Raw genomic sequence first — 13,266 nt, forward strand, 5'->3', positions numbered from 1 at the left:
CGGAAAACTACTTCTTCACTGTTGATTCCTGGTGGTTTAGAGGAGAATTACTCCGAGTCGCTCCCTGTCGTTTCACAGAATAGCACAATGGCGAGCGCGTCAAGTGTAAACGCCTCGTCTGTTTGGAGAGGTGCGCGCGCAGTCAGCGGAAACTCGCGCTCGTGCGGACGCGTCGAGTATAAACAAGGCTTAAGACAGACCAGTTTGTTTACATTATCAGGAGACAAGGAAGCTCTCTTCTTTTGGACGATGTGGCCTGAGAGTGAGAACAACCTCTCACAAGGCACTGTGGTTGCAGGTGTGGACGGGTACTTGCGTGCTATGTGTGCCCGATGGCCTCCTGTAGCCTCGCTAGTTGCGGCAATAACACCTGGGTGTTTTGTTTTTAAATGGTATAGTAAAGACGAATTGCTTCGGTGGTATTTAAATTCTGCTTTGCAAATTGTACATACCAGCACTTTTCTGTCTAAAGCGCCATCAGGACATTTTTTAATGTAAAGTTTCCATCTAAAACTCCACCGTTATCGCTCTCCATCATGCAGTGTGATTTGGCTCAGTTAGCACAGTCATCTGTCGCAACAGGAAGTTATTAAAATGGACGTGATTGGCTTGCGTCAATTGCGTTAATTTATTTTAATGCGTTAAACATGTCAAATTAATCGCAGAGATTAACGCGTTAACTTTCCCAGCCCTACATATATATATATATATATATATTAGTGCTGTGCGTTAAACGCGTTATTAACGTCGTTAACGCAAACACATTTTAACGGCGTCAATTTTTTTATCGCGAGATTAACGCTCTTTTTGGCCTAGCAAACTTTGTATTTTTTTCACATGCTGTTGCAACAACTAGTAACGTTAGAAAAACTACAACATCACACCGGATAGCTAGACTGGAAACAAAACAACAGGCACGCCGCACGTACTTGTTTGGGCTTGCGCGCCGGCCAAAGAGTAGTAGGCTAACGTTACGTTTTGAGTGGATGGCGCGAGACGCCGATCTAGAGACGCGCACTCTCAACGCAATAGAGTGCGGCGCGGGACTAGATTTGATGGCCGAGTGCGAGCGGTAATGCACTCACTCTGTGTGTGCGGATACGGGAGAATAAAACGATTCGCGGGACTCCCGCAAACTAGAAATATCTATGAATAAAACATAAAAACTAATACATTTTTATTCATATGTTGCAGAAAAGCAACAAGAACAACTAAAACAAAATAGAAACGATTTACAGGCCAGAGTTTCTTTTTATAACATGTTTGCAGCGTTGAGGGATGTAGCCAATCACAGACATATAGTGTTGATTTCTTGAACGCAATGGCCAATCAGAAGCATTTAAAATAGACTCCCCTCACCGCTCAAAACTGACTTTTTGTTCAGTGCTGAATTATGTATGCTGGCAAATCCTCAAATTATAACAAACAAAGTGTATATATTATGAAAGATGCATTGTGCAGTCAGCTTCATTGATAATAACAGATGTGTGAGATTGCGATGAACTGATGTCAGCTTTTTAGGAATTATTAAGGGAGCGCACTTTGCGTGCATTCAGTCATGCCAAACCATGCACTCAGTAACCTGCTTGCTTTTATGTTATAACACTTGTTACGACCAACTCGTTTAAAGCCGCAACATGAAAGAGGGATCAACTCAAATGTTCAATGAATGAAAAAAAAGATTTTATTCTCTTTAACAAACATAACAATAGCCACTCATAACAAACATAAGTCTAGGGAAAATGAAGAAACAAAGAAATAAACAAAATAACTACAACAAAATATTAAAGCTACATGTTATAATAAGTATAAGAAAGAAAAGCAAATGAGATGTAGAGAGCAACTCCTCTGAGAAACTATCCCACAGAGAGTGCTAACCAAATGAAAAACTCAAACACTTAAATACTAAATTTCCTAATTAACAATTAACATGGGGGAGTGACCCAAAACTCCCACAGACTGCCACCATCAGATAAGGAGTACACTCAGGGTCGTCACACCTCCCATTCCAAAAAGAGGTTCCCTAAAGAACCGACAAGGAAAAAATGAATAAAAAACAAAATATGAACAACAGCAAAATTTCTGTATAGAGATTTCGCACAAAAACATCAGGGTCGTTTATACTCATCTCCATAATCCCGTTCCATTTCACTCCTTGATCTCCTGGGCCCTAGGATATCAAAAGAGGGACAGAGAGAGGGAGGAAAAGAGAAACGCACAAACGCTACCAAAAACAAAATTTACGTACGTGAAAGAGCATCGGCAATCAAATTATCCTTGCCGCGGATATGTTTGATCGAGAGATGAAAAGGTTGTAAAATAAGACTCCATCTCATAATTCTTTGGTTTTTACCACGCATTCGATCTAAAAAGGTCAAAGGATTGTGATCTGTGAAAACTATGATAGGACCACAAATGGAGCTCAGATAGACCTCAAAATGTTGAACTGCCAGCACAAGGGCTAAAGCCTCTTTTTCAATGGTCGAATAAACCTGCTGATGGCGATTAAACTTTTTTGAAAAATAACTAACCGGATGTGAAATTCCATCAGTATCTTCCTGTAAAAGAACCGCGCCCGCACCAGAGGCACTGGCATCAACTGCAAGGAGAAACGGTCTCTTAAAATCAGGTGCAGCGAGTACGGGAGCGTTGGCTAACAGGGCTTTTGCATTATCAAAGGCACTCTGGCAATGTTCTGACCACTGGAATGGTTTCTTGGGACTCAATAAATCAGTTAAAGGAGTAACTACACTGGAAAAATTCTGACAAAACCCTCGATAGTATCCTACCATTCCCAGAAACCGGCGGAGTTCCCGGCGGGTACTAGGTGTAGTAAAACTGTTAATAGCATCCACTTTAGCATTGATTGGTTTCACACAACCCCGACCAACCACTTTACCCAAATAGGTCACGGTGGCTTTTCCAAACTCGCATTTGGCAAGGTTAATCGTTAAATTGGCTTTTGCCAGACGTACAAAAAGTTCTTTAATTTGGTCAAGATGTTCGGACCAAAAAGAACTAAACAAAACGACATCGTCTAAGTAAGCTTCGCATCCTGACAACCCAGACAATACTCGATTTACCAACCGCTGAAACGTAGCGGGAGCATTTCTGACCCCAAAAGGCATAACGGTGTACTGCAGGAACCTATCAGGTGTAACGAAAGCAGACAATTCCTTAGCACGAGATGTCAAGGGCACCTGCCAGTAGCCTTTCAAAAGGTCGAATTTGCTGACAAACTGGGCAGAGCCAACACGATCTATGCAATCATCAATTCTAGGTAAAGGGTAACAATCAGGTTTTGTCAGCGTGTTAAGCTTCCGGTAGTCAGTGCAAAAACGATAAGTATTATCGGGTTTACTCACAAGAATGCAAGGAGAGCTCCAAGAGCTAAAACTGGGTTCTGCCAAATTATGAGCAAGTAAGTAATCTACCTCTTTCTGAAGCAACTCCCTTTTTACAGGGTTTACTCGATATGCATGTTGTTTTACAGATTTAGCCACACCAACGTCAATGTCATGTTCAATGACATGAGTTCGGGTAGGAACATCAGAAAAAAGAGAGGGGAATGAACTTACCAATGTAATTATGTCAGTCTTCTCTGATTCAGACAAATGAGACAAATAAGAACTTAAATTAGCAAGAACTTCAGAATTGTGGAGTCGCCCTTCCACTATTCCTCTAGAAGGACCGTTAATTTCATCCCCAGCTATGGGACCTAAGTTTTCCCCCATCTCCTCAGATACTTCTGAAGTGCTCTGACCAACAGTAGTTGACACAATATCTACAGACAGAGAAGTCACAGTTGTCGTATAAGATTTTAATAAATTTATGTGACAAACCTGCAGTTTCTTTCGGCGGTCAGGCGTGTTTAACAGATAGTTGTTGTTAGGAAAACATTTTGAAATTGTATAAGGTCCCATAAACCTAGCCTGGAAAGGACTAGTCAAAACTGGTAACAATGCCAGCACTTGGTCACCTACTTGAAACTCTCTAAATTTAACATTGCGGTCAAACAGTTTCTGCATCTTCCCCTGAGACTTACCTAATTTTCATTGGGCGATAGCTCTAGCTTCGTAGAGTCGGTAACGAAAACTGCTCACATAATCTAAAACATTTTCTGGCGGACGAGAAGTCTTCCATTCATCGGCCAAGACAGCAATAGGGCCCCTGACAGTGTGTCCAAACACTAACTCATTAGGACTGAAACCTATGCTCTCTTGTACGACTTCACGGATAGCTAATAACATCCAAGGGAGTCCTTCTTCCCAGTCACAGTCAAGTTCAACACAATATGATCTCAAAAGTGATTTCAGAGTCTGATGGAATCTTTCTAGCGCCCCCTGACTCTGAGGATGATGAGCACTTGAGACGTTATGTGTGACTTTAAGTTGTCGCATGACTTTAGAAAATTGTCGGGACATAAAGTTTGACCCTCGATCAGACTGGATAGTTTTCGGAATGCCGAAAATAGACATAAAACTTGTCAACGCCTTTAAAATCGATTTAGTAGTAATAGATCAAGGGGTAGGCTGCAGGATAGCGTGTGGACTGACACATTACAGTAAGTAAATAAGCATGTCCAGCCTTAGATCGTGGTAAAGGACCCATGCAATCAATTATCAAATGTTCAAAAGGAGTCGTGACCGCAGCGATAGGCTGTAAAGGAGCCAACGGAATTTTCTGGTTTGGCTTCCCGGTCATTTGACATGTATGACAGGAGCGTAGATAGTTAATCACATCACGTTTGACCCTAGGCCAATAGAATTCTCTCAAAATCCTGTCATAGATCTTTCGTACACCCATATGACCAGCGACGCCCTCATGAGACAGCTGTAGGACGGCTTGACGAAAAGTAACAGGAACAACAATTTGGATCTTAGGATCTAACAAGAGGTCAGAACGCATAGGTTGTTTCCTACAAAGCAATCCATTTCTGAGGAAGTAGACAGAAAATGAGTTCTGGTCACCTTCATTCACCAAAGAAAACAGGTCTTGGAGGGTGTCATCAGACTGTTGTTCTTTAATTAGTTCATCTCGAGGTACACTATAAAGTGGAGATAAAGAACAAGCATTAACACAGTCAAAAGAACTTTCAGAAATGGAATCAGATTTTTCCACATTGTCAATGACAGACTGTAACTTAGACACAGGGATCTCATCTTCAGTATCAGTGCACACAGGATTACTTCCTGGCTGAGAGGAATCTACAGAAAAAATTAAAGTATGTAGGGACTGGGCTAAGTGGGTGAATCTGAATAACTAAATACATCCGGCTAAAGACCAAAAATCTCTGAACGTAAATTAACCCAAACACACACACACAAACACACACACGCACACACATTCCCCCACCAATGAAAACCACACTCAGGACAGAGCGTGGTGTCCGATTACAAGACATTTTATGACTGATCGGAATGTCCCAAAGGAAGTGGATTCCAAAGCGAAAAGAAACTTTTCTTTAAAAGACATTCAACCAGATATATTCAATGTGTTTTCATGTGTGTCCATTTGCCCATGTCACATTGGAATGACTATGATTTTATCATAGCTTAAAGTGAATTATAAATACCTTCATTATGCATTTTAAATATAACTGTCTATTCCCATAACTTGTACACATAGTTCTGGACACCTCCAGAATGCTTTCGGTGTGATCAATCAGAATACGTACAGTAATATCCAGTAAAATATAGTTTACTATGTTTTCCATCTTTGGAGTGAAAAGAGACCAAAACTAACATCACTGGTGTTCTTAGATAACGGCGTTTACGACCCAAAGGAATGTTCACAGAACTGCCACCCTCTCTGAATTCTAACCAAGGAGGAGAAATGAATCCTGTATTCATATATATACAGTATATGCTATTATATATCCACTTGAGAATTTATGAACAATTCTAAGTTCCCTATTTCATGAGTTGCCTTTTTGTGGTTTGGTCTATGTTTCTCGACAACTCTAATGCGATAATGTTTTAAACTTGGCCAACTAATGTTTAACCAAATCCATTTGTGGCAAGTTTGGTCTTGATAAACTCCAATCTTCATTCCCCATTTGTTAATTGACATTACATTTTGCTAAACTTGTGACACATTAGTATTATAAGAATTGTGAAGATTCTGCTCTTAAACACCCTAATTTCGTCGGTTTCAAATGTCTCTCTCTTAGACAAAGAGCAATAAAAACCAAAGTCCCGCCTGTGAAATTCCAACCCTCTAATTGGCCAAGTCAACAGGAAGAGGCCGGATTTCTCCAAGGTGATAAATGACGCTTCCCCCCTCCGCTCGCTCTCTGTTACTTTGACTATCAAAATGTAAGGTCTCGCCTCCGGGCGAGCTCTTCGCCTTTCTTTTATTTGTTTCTAGTTTAGTTTGTGTTTTTCAGTCTTAGATAAGTCTCCGTGTTTAATTCCAATCGACGAGTGAAAAGAACACCGCGTGACATATCTCTTCAGCAAGGGACCTTTAAACGAGCGCGCGCTCGTTTTGAAGAAGAAACACGCGCACGTGACCACGTGGCGAGAGACGCACACCGCTCCTTCACCAGCCATGCGAAGATGTGACGTTAACTCTGCGTGATTTCCCCGTAGAGATCTTAATTTCTTTTCTTTGTTAGTCAAAGTTTTGTTTTCCGTAGTCGACTCTGCTCACTTCCACAAAGTGAAACAAACTTAGCCGAACTATTTTCCTTTGGTAATGTTACCCCAAAGACTTGGAAACTCCGTTCAACGCGCGCCAAGCAGCACCCAGTGACGCTTCCTAAAGGACTCCGCTCAAGCACGCGCAGGAATGCCGCGACACAGAGAGACCCAGAAACTTAAGTATATCTCTTTATAGAGCTTCTAAGAAGCATTAAGATGATGTTTTCGTGTTGTCACAGGCAGGGGACTGTCAGGGGAATGTTGCCAATGCTCTCTCTCTCTCTCTCTCTCTCTCTCTCTCTCTCTCTCTCTCTGTCCCTTCCCCTCTCACACGTGTTTCCATTGTCCACACTCTATGCATTTCTCGTTCATCGATGCCTTATCGTGTATTGTTGTTTATTATGTTTGTAAATACATATATCCCATGTAACCGTAGTAAATACATAAGTAGTTCTGCCTTATTAAATTCATTATATTCATCTGATTGATGTACTGCCTTTTTGCTCATTTAAGTCCCTTAAGTGCCAAAAGATCTTATAGCAACAAGCTTACAAATTAAAGATACTTTAAAGAGTATGTGTTTATAGGGCAGGAAACCCAATTCTTGTGGCCACAGAATTGCTTTTCCCGAAATCCTATAAAGTAAGATGATATTGTGGATTCCCACAGATATTAGTCTGACAATTGAGCTAATTAATTTAGCCTGTTTTGTAAGACGTGGTCGTGCAGGTAATTGCAATCAACTTGTGGTTAAGTGCAAGGATACACAGGCATGCATGCAGGTAAAATGACATATCATCCCTTATCGGGAGTTTTATTAACATGTAAGACTGATCTAATCCAAACATGTATGAATAATTATTAATTACCAATTATTAATTATGATATGCAAATTCCCCACGGATTAGATCCGCCCCAGAGTCTTTACAGTATCACTAAGAATATTTTCCCTTTCGGCTGATATTTTCTTGGCCTTGGTTCGAGTTATCGCACATGCAGGGTATAAGTTATGATAGTCAGAGGAGTCATACATTTTTCCTACAACAGGAACTACTATAGGCGGAACCCCACCATCTGACTTCTCCCACACATTTCCTCCTGCCAGATCATTTCAAAGTATGAAGGTGACTCCAGAAACAGGAAGCACTGAACGGACTCCCACAACAACGTCACCTGACACAAGCTTGGAATTAAGATGAATATGGTGTAGAGGAACTTCCAAAAATTCCATCTCAAACCCTCTTACTAATACTTGAGTTCCAGTAGCAGTACTATCAGACAAAGGCAGAAGTCCCTCCAATAAAAAAAGACTGCGAGGCCCCCGTATCTCGGAGGACACAAACAGGAACAGCCCTCTCAGAGCCAGGCAAAGACACGGTCCCTTCTGTAAGAAATGGTGCATAATCATTACAACTTTTGACATTATCCACCTCAGAGATATTCTTTTGCATTTTCACAAACTGAGGAGGACTGGGGTTTTCACATGATGCAGAAATTAAACCAACTGTTTTAGCAGATCTCTCCTTTTTCTTAAGAATCATGGAATCAGAAATTCTATGTCCTGCCTTTTTACAATAAAAGCAAACAATCTCTCCTTTAACATGTGTAGCAACAGCATGATCAGGAGAAAAATTAGAAGCAACACTTTGACGTACAACAGTTGTTTTGCTCTTACCCAAAACGCTGGACTTGGGTCTATTCAGTTCATTTAAATGGCTACTCAAGCCTCGGTGAGTAAGTACAAATTCATCGGCCATAAGAGCAGCATCCGACAATTTAATCACCTCATGCTCATTCAAATACATAGCGACAGCATTTGGTACGCAATGTTTAAACTCTTCCAAAAGTATCAGCTCTTTAAGTTGTTCTTTAGTGCTTACTTTCATTGAAGTACACCAGCGATCAAACATAGTTATTTTCTCTCTAGCAAATTCAAGATAAGTGCACTTCTCAGATTTAAAAAAACTTCTAAATCGCTGACGATATGCCTCAGGTGCTAATTCATAGGCTTGTAGTAGTGCAGATTTAACAGTTTCATAATCACGGCTTTGCTCAACAGTTAACGCGGAGTACACTTCCTGTTCTCTCCCTGTTAAAACACATTGCAACAATAACGTCCAGAATTCTCTGGGCCATTTTAGTGACTCAGCGACACGTTCAAAATGAGAAAAATATTTCTCTACCTCTCTCTCAGAAAACGACGGAACCATCCTAATGTTTTTAAAAACATCAAAACCAGGTGCAGCAGAGACTGATTCATATGAGTCGGAAGCTCGAGTTTCAACTGTTTTTGCATTCATCTCCAACTCAAGTTTCCTTAACTGAAAATGTCTTTCATCCTTTTCTCTTTCAAACTGCAACTCCAATTTTCGCATCTCAAACTGCTGTTGTAATTTCCTTACCTCAACATCTCTATCTATCTCTTTCTCTTTTAAAACACAAGCATCCCGCTCGGCACGAAGCTTTTCCGCATCAACACATAACTGCTTCTCTTGTAAAGACATCTCGCTAAACTTTACATTTCTGTCAGTATCATCAAAAGGAGACATTAAAGACTCATCAGGGTTAGTGACTACATCTCTTACCTCTAAAACACCCCGCTCGAAAAGTGCGCTTTTCAAAGTGTTCGTCAGAGTTTCCTTAAGCTTTTTATCGTTACTCGTTAACTACACGCCAAAACGATCAGCAATCTGCAACAACTCTTCCTTTGTGCATCTCTCCAGTAATATTTCTGAAGGAAACGCGAAGAAATCTTCGACGACGGAGGTCATTCTTGCTAGAACAGGAGTTAAACCGACACGAAACAAAAAAGACAGTAATCACACGCGTGAGAACACTCTAAACTACAACGTTGAGACTACAAATCCCATAAGACACTTCGCCAGGGACCGTCGCAGTATAACACACTCCTGTTGCAAATCCCGCAATTACAAGATAAATGAAGACTTACCACAAGTCGTTCCCCACATCATCTTCATACTCTTAGCATGACAAACACAGACACGGAAGACAGTAAAAAAGCGTCACCTTAAATGAAAATGAGAGACTTCAGTTCCTAACTATACACCAAACTAACTAAACCTACCTAATCTTCAAAGGTGTACCGGGCTCGAGGCGGCGTTTAAACGCTGAACTCAAGGACAGTTGGTACATTTAAACCAAAAGCCTGAAGCGTACCCCCGACAGAGATTTAAACCTCCGCCCAGAATAACCTTCAAAAATAAGAAAGGCAAAACAACAAACTAAAATAACAAACAGTGCCCCGATGAAAGGATTTCAAACCCAGCTGAGGACACTCTAAATACCCGAAGTCTGCTCATTTACACAGGTGAACACATCCTCACTTATACATGTAGCTATTCAGGACGAGCCCCCAATTTCATGTTACGACCAACTCGTTTAAAGCCGCAACATGAAAGAGGGATCAACTCAAATGTTCAATGAATGAAAAAAAAGATTTTATTCTCTTTAACAAACATAACAATAACCACTCATAACAAACATAAGTCTAGGGAAAATGAAGAAACAAAGAAAAAAACAAAATAACTACAACAAAATATTAAAGCTACATGTTATAATGATAAGTATAAGAAAGAAAAGCAAATGAGATGTAGAGAGCAACTCCTCTGAGAAACTATCCCACAGAGAGTGCTAATCAAATGAAAAACTCAAACACTTAAATACTAATTTTCCCAATTAACAATTAACATGGGGGAGTGACCCAAAACTCCCACAGACTGCCACCATCAGATAAGGAGTACACTCAGGGTCGTCACACACTGGTTTGTGTGTTAATGCTTTAATAACAAATAATTTATCAGGAGCATTTATGCTGATGTGTATGGTGGCGACACGTAGGCGAAAGTATTTGGAGGTAGCCTACAAAAAAAGAGTCTATTTGCGGGCGGGAGCGGGACAAAAATGTTGCGGGCGGGAGAAAGTAAAATAGAAAGTAGTTGAGAACGTCAGTTATAACGACCCACGTATTAAAAAAAATGGACGGGTTTAAATCGGGCTCGGGCTCATAATTACAGTTTATGTGTCGGGCCGGGCTCGGACACAATGCGCACTGGCTCGGGTCGGGCTTGATTTTTTGGGCCCGATCTAAGCTCTACAATGGATGACTTCAGACAGAAGCACATGGATACCACAGCTAAGAACAAACTTACTGCTGATCCACTTTTCCATGTTGATAAGAGCATTAAAATTAGAAAAAATAATGAGACAAATAGAAATCAAGGGACATTTAGAATAGATAAAAATGTGCAATTAATCGCGAGTTAACTATGGCATTAATGCGATTAATCGCGATTAAATATTTTAATCGTTTGACAGCACTAATATATATATATATATATATATATATATATATAGCTGCGAGCAGCGATGAAGGGCCAAAGCCGGCGACACCGCCACCCCGGTGACTTTAGGTAACTAAAGGCACCGGGGTTGCGGTGCCACCGGCTTGGGCCCGCAATCGCTGCTCGCAGCTATATATTTTTTTCCTTTTCTTTTTCTAACGACTATTCGGGCACTTTTGGGGCCCTTAACGTGTAAAGTACTTCTCCTAGAGAATTCAAAGAAATGGCACAAAACTTGGTCAGCATGAAGTCAATACATTGGGGATGAAAAATTGCCAGGGGATTTTTGATATCTCGAACGGTTTGGCCGTGGTGATGAAACGAAATTATGGCGAGTAAAGTGAGACAGGAAGTGTGTTATAACTTCTGCATACATTAATTGATCTTGATGAAACTTCAGCAGTGTGTTCGCTGTAAGAGGCCGATCACATGGATGTGACTATTGTGAGTCAAAGTTATAGCGCCACCAACTGGCAGCAGGAAGTGTGTCACTTTCAAAATGCTTTGAAATCACCCTCTTATTTTTACCCGATTTGCTTCAAAAGTTATGTGTATAATGTAAACACACTTCAGATGTAGACTTGTGAAAGGATTATTGATATCTTAAATACTGTTGCCATGGCAACGCATCAAACTTTAATATTCTTTTTGAATGGTTTTGATACTCTTAACATTCTTCAAATTGCGTGAAACTCGACAGACACATCTCATTTATTACCTAGTAGACATGTGCAAAGTTTCAGAAATGGGCATGGTACAGGGGCTCAGTAGCGCCCCCTTTTGACAAAAGTGGGGGGTTAGTTTTATCTACAGTAACAAAACTCGGTATGTATATTGTACTCTTCAAGCTGGACAACTTTCTAATTTACAGTCATTAGCTACGACCAACAGGAAGTCAGATATTTTGGTTTGAATGTGGATTTCAGATTCTGAGTTTTTAGCTACTCCTCCTAAGTAGTTTATTTCATTCACGCCAAACTTTTTCAACATGATGAAAATATGTTAAAGATGCTAAATTGTGAACGGATATTGAATATCTCAAACGGTTTTGCTATGGTGAGGGATTAAATTAATGTCAAAAAAAAAGAATCAGGAAATGTCTCATATCTTTCTAAAATGTAATTATACACCATTTATTTTTATATAAAATTATACACGTATTAGAACTAAACCCATTTTATTAATTGTTTTCAATGAAAGAATTGTTTAAGTTTAAAAACAGCCAGAATGGTTGTTTAGTCAAAAAAATTATAATTCCAAATCATACATAGTGCTATACTGCCCTCTTGTGTTAAAAATCAGGTAGGCCTATTTTATTTATATATAAATATTAGGGATGTTACTATGGGAATATTTTCCCACCGGTTAATCAACGTGTGACACCGCTGGGAGCTTTAAAATCGCTAACTTGGAAGTGGAAGTAAAATACGGACGTCCGCACAAGACATTAATAATGGTGCAGAGTAGAGTGAGCTTTTTCAATTAATTCCTATGGAAGTAGGAATGAACTAAACAACGTTCACTCTGTTCTGCTCGTTCCTCACCGTGGGCGCGCACAGTTATGAATGCCCGTGCAGCCGTGAGCATTTTAGTTTAATTTTAAAATTAGTGCCATTTCGGGTGGATGTATTACTTTAATTTATTTAACAAAAACACAATGTTGTGTTTTATTGCGAGTGTACACAAATATAAGTAAACACTTTGCAGTTTGAATGATGTCCTGTATGAAGAAAATGACGGAGTATGTTTTTATGTGTAACGCACTGTTCAATCGCGCTGAGCCACCCACCCACACACACACACACATTCCAGCATTGCAATCTTGACATCGCAAGCCTGTTCATTTATACATATGTGCTATATATATATATATATATATATATATATATATATTAGATCAATATATATGTTTTCCTTAAAATTCTTGAAAACCTATGCAATATGATGGATGTCCAAAAGGTGTGTGTGTGTGTGTGTGTGTATGTGTGTGTGTGTGTGTGTGTGTGTGTGTGTGTGTGTGTGTGTGTGTGTGTGTGTGTGTGTGTGTGTGTGTGTGTGTGTGTGTGTGTGTGTGTGTGTGTGTGTGTGGAGTTTAACCCTTGTTCAAGCTTAAGTTTAAGGCCTTGTCTTTTTGTATATATATTATTATTTTTAATCATATATATACATATTATTTTTTTCTCTAAAATATTTATATAACCCATATATGTATTTAAATGTATTGTTTGCTTTAAATTAAATTAAGATTGTATATTTGGTAA

The sequence above is a fragment of the Siphateles boraxobius genome, unplaced genomic scaffold (assembly GCF_051911475.1).
Source record: "Siphateles boraxobius isolate OS27281-9 unplaced genomic scaffold, OSU_SipBor_1 46, whole genome shotgun sequence".
NCBI lineage: Eukaryota > Metazoa > Chordata > Actinopteri > Cypriniformes > Leuciscidae > Siphateles > Siphateles boraxobius.